General features: G+C 35.4%; 1 long non-coding RNA gene across 1 annotated transcript in view; it reads right to left on the bottom strand.

The window, feature by feature from the left end:
• Positions 1-3,547: 3,547 nt before the first annotated feature.
• Positions 3,548-7,500, bottom strand: part of LOC128248550 (uncharacterized) — an 808,814-nt gene continuing 804,861 nt past the window's right edge. Inside the window, exon 3 of the long non-coding RNA XR_008264722.1 lies at positions 3,548-3,902. This is a non-coding gene — a long non-coding RNA (uncharacterized LOC128248550). The remainder of the gene's footprint in view (positions 3,903-7,500) is intronic.

Genomic DNA, 7,500 nt, shown 5'->3' with positions numbered 1-7,500 from the left:
CTGTCTATCTTTGTCTGTCACTGTCTGTCTGTATGCATGTATGTATGTATCTATCTATTAATCTATCAATCTATCGCTGTGTCAATTTTCTTTCTCTCTCTCTTACACTCTCTCACACTCGATATATATATATATTCTTCTGTATGTATCTGTATTATGTATGCATATGTGTGTGTATCTGTATGTGTGCTGTAATCATAACAGCGTATATTTAACACTCCTTAAATTCCAGCATAGATAATTTTTTACGTCTACTACAGAAGCAAAGTGAATAGTGATCTCAAACGTTTAAGACATGATTACAATCTCAGAAAAATCGAATTGCTTCTCAAATACTGATGCACAATGTACAAGAATAGCAGGATGTTTAGGTTTTGTGTAGTAGGAGGTGCTGAAGTTAATACGAGTGGCCCACTTGTAATCTCATCAGACTTTCGAAAGCTGGTTTTGTTATCTGTGTAAGGGAACATCAGAAAACGAGCACGAGATGCTTATATACATGCCTTGCTAATATCCATTACAGTTATGTCCATCCATTTTAGACGCATGCACAACAGCAGAGAAACTAACATTGGGCTTCTTTTGAAAATTACTATATATATTAGTCACAAAAAAATTTGATTTACGTTGGTGTTTGGCAGTCATGTTAGCGCTCACGTAGAAGATCCCTTAAGCCTGGTATCCGCAAATAGCTGCTATTAGTAACTGATTAGACGAGAAATGTAATTGACCTTCCTATATACATAAATATGCATACATGCATCCGTACATATATATATACATACTTTACGTCTATATCAATGATAACTGGAGCACCTGATTTTATAAATATATGCCTAACTGTCGGTCTGGATAAGCTTGGATTTTCACAAAAAGAAATAAACCAACTTACTCGCACATTAGAAATACAATGTGTAAGCGGAACAGTACAAATATGCAAGACTTGTCTTAGGTATAAAATGTGACGTTGCTTTTGTTACCTACATTCCAATGATGTAGCTTTGTATCTTCGCTAGAGACCAGCTTCTACTTCAAAGGAAGAATTTAAATAATTAAAAACAAGAGTTACATACATACATACATACATACATACATACATACATACATACATACGCATGCACTACAATGACATATATCCATATATCGTGGCAGTCCATCGGTTACGACTACGAGGGTACAAGTTGATCCGATCAATGGAACAACCTGCTTGTGAAATTAACGTACAAGTGGCTGAACACTCGACAGACACGTGTACCCTTAACGTAGTTCTCGAGGAGATTTAACATCACATAGAGTGTGACAAGGTTGGCCCTTTGAAATACAGGTACAACAGAAATATGAAGAAAGATTGAAAGAAAGTTATGATGAAAGAGTACAGCAGGGTTCGCCCTCCACTGCCGGAACCTTGTGGAGCTTTAGGTGCTTTCGCTCAATAAACATTCACAACACCCGATCTGGGAATCGAAACCTACGACCGCGAGTCCGCTGCCCTAACCACTGGGCCTTTGCGCCTCCACATTTATATATATATAAATGTAACCCATATATGTTACTTTTTTTCTGGTATTTGTCATGTGACTGGTGCACAGACACAAATAGAATCCCTTGTTAAATTTCCATGATCAGAATTATTTTCTCGTTAGTATCATCACATCTAACTTGCGGAAATGAAACAAAGAATAAAAAACAAATTTAAGGAAATCTTTATCATTTACAAATGTCCATTCAGTCATAGGTGACAGTATTCAACAATTATATTCCATTATAATATATTTTACCCCACTGTCCTTGTCTCTGCTAATGTTCGCATATCCATTTCGCAGGTCGCAGATATATTTAGTCTTAATGGGAAATACATCATAACGATTTCACTCTGTTCATAATCATTTCTAAACATTAGTGAAATCAGTTTTCTGGATTTAACCCTAACAAATTACACGCGGGTGTAAGAACCAACTATCACATAGGATTTTTCAGTTTTAGAGCTATGAAAAGTAAACACGTTCTCTTTCAAAATTTTATGCTTTATTCAGTATCTTCCCTGCCAGCCCTACCAGAAGACCTTGTAAAAACGTAAGTGATGGGATAGAAAATTCTTCCTGTGACTAAGGTATATTCACCTCTAGCTTTTACTCTTCTCATGTTGCCTTTCATAAATTCAATCAAAATATTAAAAAGAAAGTGAAAACCTATCAGCTACCTTACACGCATACAACACATGGGGGTACACACGCGTGCACGTACGTGCACCCCTTCCCTACGTCCGTATAATTCATATAAAGGCAGTAAGTAGAAATTTTAATTCCTGGATGTATTAACAACATCCACAATGACTCGAACTGCAGTTCATCCCCAATATAAACAAACGTATGTAAAACAGTAATACAGAATATTTGCTGCGATTTTTTCAATTTGCTCTGATAAACTTTCTTTTACATTTGGTTGGTATGGAAACTGTCTCAAATATTATGGCGGTATTTGCGTAAACAGAGAACTAGTTTAATGGATATCAAGTGAAGTTTTCGATTCATTTTACAGCTTAAAATATTTTGTTACTTTCGCTTCGAATAGTTCTTTTTCTTGATAGATCAAACTCCATTATCAGTCCTTGGAAAAATAACAGGTCCTTCGAAACATGGGAGAATTTGTATTTGGTTAGAGTTGTGTCCATGCATATCGAATGTTGATGCCTTTAAATGCAACATATGAGACCGCGGAGAGAATCTTGAGCATTCAATGATCCAATTAGATATATCTCCCGTTTATACATGCAAATGTACAGGCATTTCGAAATCCGAGATATTTCAAGAGAAAAACATTTAGCATAAAGAATTATCAACGGTATCATATTTGAAAATTCGAAGAAATATGCTTGATAGTTCCATACCCAATGGCAACATACAGGGGTTGGACAAAATAATGGAAACACCTAGCGTCATAGTATCGTAATTTTGGTCCCTAGAGCAGTGGAAGAATGTTACTTTCTCGTACGAGTAATCCTTTACCTTATTTCCAACCACTGACTGAGTATACGTGTGGGAACAGCCAAAAAAGCATTTGACCCAAACTGCCTTCTTCCAACTGTTAAACCTGGCGTAGGAACTGTGATGATCTTGGAAATCCACCGGGCTAATGGTTTCCCTTCATGACAGAATTAATAGTCAAGAATAATTAATCATGTAATCTGATCAAATTCATCCTATGGTTGCAGAACTATCTCCGGGGGGAAACGCAATCTTCCAGGATGTTAATGCACCAATTCACACAGCTAAATTTATTACTAAATGGCACGAGGAACATTCTAGTGAAGTTGAACATCTTATCTGGCCACAGTCCCCAGATCTCAATATTACTGAACATCTATGGTGCATTTTAGAAAAAAAAAATGAACAAGTAAGGAGTCGATATCCTCCATCAGCTTTACTACAGGAACTGGAGACTGTTTTAGCTGAAGAATGAACAAAAATTCATTTAGAAACTAATCAAACTTTCTATGAGTCCATACCTCATAAAAGTCAAGTTATAATACCTGCCAAAGGCGGTCCAATCCCATATTAAAATAAATTTGTTTGAAATTTTAAGGTGTTTCCATTATATTGTCCAATCTCTGTATATGCGACATATATACGACATATATACGAGTTTTCCTTGTGTATAATCCAACTGCAACCCCCACATAAGCATGTATACAGTGAAAAACACATTAAGAAATTAATATCAGGTTAATATAAGTATCTAGTTTTTTTTTCATGTTCTTTTTTATATATATTCCAATATTAACATATTTTTACACATGCGAAAATGTTAAAAAAGATCTCTGTGCTTACATACAATTAGAACAATGGTTTCCTGTTGAAGCCTTTGTTGAGACAACAAATATCAATACAAGGAGAATGTCTTACCTGTAAAAGAAAAAAGAAAAAAAATGTAAGGAATTAATATGAAACATGGATTTTAGTAATCATAAAATAACTTTAAAATGCGTTAATGAATTATGAATTAAGTTCCTCATTGTTTACAATAAATATGAGTATTAAATAACAATAAACACTTTTTAACAAAATCAAAATTTTATTAGTGTTTGTCTTTGGTCAGTAAGTGTTATTTCCAATTTGCAACTATCTAGAAATTAAACGAAATGCATACTATTCCCTAACAAATTTTGCTTTTCTGATTTGGACTTCAAAGTTTTGACCTATTTTCCATTGCATTTCAGGCAAATTCAGCACTAAGTTGCTGAAGCAGAAATATAGTTATAGCAAATATTCTCCTGAATACCACACGTTTGCTTTTCAGTTGCTTGACCTTAACCACTTGAGCATATTCCTTACTGACTGACAAAATGTGCTGGAGTAGTGAGGGAACATCATAGCCACGGATTGGGAGGGATTCTTTGGGGTTTGAATAAATGTAACACAAGCAAAAGTTGAAGGAAATATTAACCATTTTTCATACGTTCGAGGACAAAGCAATTAGGAAACAACAGTTGCTACCCAGGGACAAAAATCGTGTTACACAGTGTAATGGTTTTATATTTTGGTAGAGAGTCAGCAGTTTTTGAAGGTGGTAGGTAAGTCGATTACTTATTTCACCGACCTCCAAATGATTGAACGCAAAATCACCCTCGGCGAGATTTGTGCTCAGAATATAAAGACAGGAAGAATGCCGCTAAGCACTTTTCCAGCGTCCTAACGGTTCTGTCCCCTCGCTACTTTCAAGTCGATAAATGATAAAAGAAAACATAAAATTGTGGGTTTGAAACTCACAAATACCAGCCAAACACCCACCCCCCGAACATTTTTTGATCTCATCACCAATATTTACGAAAGGGAAAAATGGAGTTCTTTTCCATATAATTAATCGTTTGACATAATGTTGGAAAATTTCTCTAAACAAGACTTCAAATTAGTCGATAACTTAGATGCCGCTTTATAAACGGACGATGTGTTTTAGAGACGTGTTGTTATAGACACATTTCATGGTACAAAGAGATGCCGCATTTCAGTTAGATGCTATGCATTTCATAAACAAACATCAAACACAAGAGAAAGTCAACCAAAAGAAAGGTATTCTTTCGGTGTGTATGAAGAAAAACCTCTGCTGTCCATCATCATAATGCGAATAAGAAACGAATTTGTCATATAACGAATTATTTATTGCTATGAATTAAGTGAAACACACGAAAGCATTGTGTAATAACGGTACGAGAATACCACTAAATCGGTGACTGAGGCAGACAAACAGATGAAGAAGTAATATGGAAGTAAACGGAAGAATTACGACGAGAGTAAGTATTTTGTCACACTGTGCACCTTTGGATTCCCTAGAGTATGAATTATACTCTGACGAATTTTATTCACAGCGGACCAAGATGTATATTTGGGTTAATCGAGAGACACATCTAAATATAACAAACTGTTAAAAATAGAGTTCTACAGTTGTGAAAAATGTTGTTGGCACTCCGTCGCTTACGACGTCGAGGGTTCCAGTTGATCCGATCAACGGAACAGCCTGCTCGTGAAATTAACGTGCAAGTGGCTGAGCACACCACAGACACGTGTACCCTTAACGTAGTTCTCGGGGATATTCAGCGGGACACAGCATGACAAGCCTGACCCTTTGAATTGCAGGCACAACAGGAACAGGAAGTAAGAAAATGTTATGGTGAAAGAATACAGCAGGATCCGCCACCATCCCCTGCCGGAGCCTCATGGAGAATTAGGTGTTTTCGCTCAATAAACACTCACAACGCCCGGTCTGGGAATCGAAACCGCGATCCTATGACCGCGAGTCCGCTGCCCTAACCACTGGGCCATTGCGCCTCCACTGTGAAAAATGTACTCTGTAGCAAATATACAAACGATACTATAAGAAAACGTATGAGAGCATCACAAATCAAAGGCGTCCCTACATAGTTACTCGACCAGCCAGAAGTAGAAACTAAGTGTCTCTCATAGCTCAACATATTGCCATATGAGTAGGATACCTATGTATGATAGCTTCTAGATCTGGATACAAGATGATGGCGATCAGGGCTTAATTGCTTTTGGCGACCTGAGGATAGACAACAGTATAAAATTCATATATAATATATATATTGCGCAGTACAAAATGCGCAGGATATATAAAAAGTAATAATAATCGACATGACTATTACCAGCTTTAAAATAAAAGCACTCAACAGAAGTAGATTTGTGAATAATGAAGTAATGCTCTTACTGTTGATTACGACAATGCCAGATAATCTGAATAATGTAGTTGCATTTTTCCCTGCTGGCAATCAAAGTAAATGCCATCACAGTTTTGTTTAAGGACTCATGGTTATGATTTTATTTGTTCAGTTATTAACGAAAGAAAATTATATATATAAGGAAATGATGAAAAGCTACCAAAACACCAGAATGAATAAAATACAGATTCGCCAACAGAAATCAGAATGACAGATTCAGTAGGGAAAGATCTAATATTTAAAGCTATAATTGTGGCAATATTCGTCAGGAGAGAGCCAAGGTTTTTCATAATTAATACAAGTGCAGTTTTATGCGTGTTTGTAGTGCATTATGTAACACGGGAAAATTACTCTAACACTGTGCAGAGTTTAATGGAAAATGGTAGTCAATGATATTGCGGACATTATTGAGTAGGGTTATGTATATGTTAATCCAAATCATTTACTAATTTCTCATCTACAATAAATACTGTTATTCCTACAACCACTACCACCACCACATTAATACATCTCTCTCCATATATGTATGTATGTATGTATGTATGTATGTATGTATGTATGTATGTATGTATGTGCGTATGTCTGTGTGTGTTTGTTATTGAAAGGATGTAGATTCCTCATAAAGAGAAAGGCAAATGTAAATTGACAATATGTTAATAAATTGATGTTAACTGTTAAAACTCTGTTTTCTTCTTTAACCACCCCCAACACACATCCCCCCTCTCTCTCTCTCTCACATACACACATACATGTGTATACAGCCAGATAGAGACATAAAACTGAAAAGATCAACTAACTTGATGAACGTAAGCACACACCCACATACACATACACGAACACACGGATATGGCTTAGTAAAAGAGAATTGCATTGTCTTTGTGTTATTTTATTTCTTTAATAGTTTAACCACACGAATTCAAAGTCGATTGAATATTTGCAAAATTTGTGTTTATCATTTTACCTTTGAATCTAAGCAATTCTTGTATAAAGTCACGGAGAATAAGAATTCAGGTTCGTAATTAATTACTTGAAGCAATACGTGATTAATAAAATTAAATACAGGAAATATACATTTGATAATTTGTATAAATGGATGTATATGTGTATGTTGTCTCTGTGTATGCCTGTGCTATTATTGTTACTCTGATATCTGATGAGTAATATTACATCTACTTAGAAATAGATGTTCCTCATCATGGAACCTGTAATAAATAGCTTCTATAACTCTAGTATATATATATATATATATATATATATATATGTATATATAT

The sequence above is a fragment of the Octopus bimaculoides genome, chromosome 8 (assembly GCF_001194135.2).
Source record: "Octopus bimaculoides isolate UCB-OBI-ISO-001 chromosome 8, ASM119413v2, whole genome shotgun sequence".
NCBI classification, from domain to species: domain Eukaryota; kingdom Metazoa; phylum Mollusca; class Cephalopoda; order Octopoda; family Octopodidae; genus Octopus; species Octopus bimaculoides.
The sequence above is the reverse complement of the archived record's forward strand: the minus strand, read 5'-3'. Positions and strand labels throughout refer to the sequence as shown.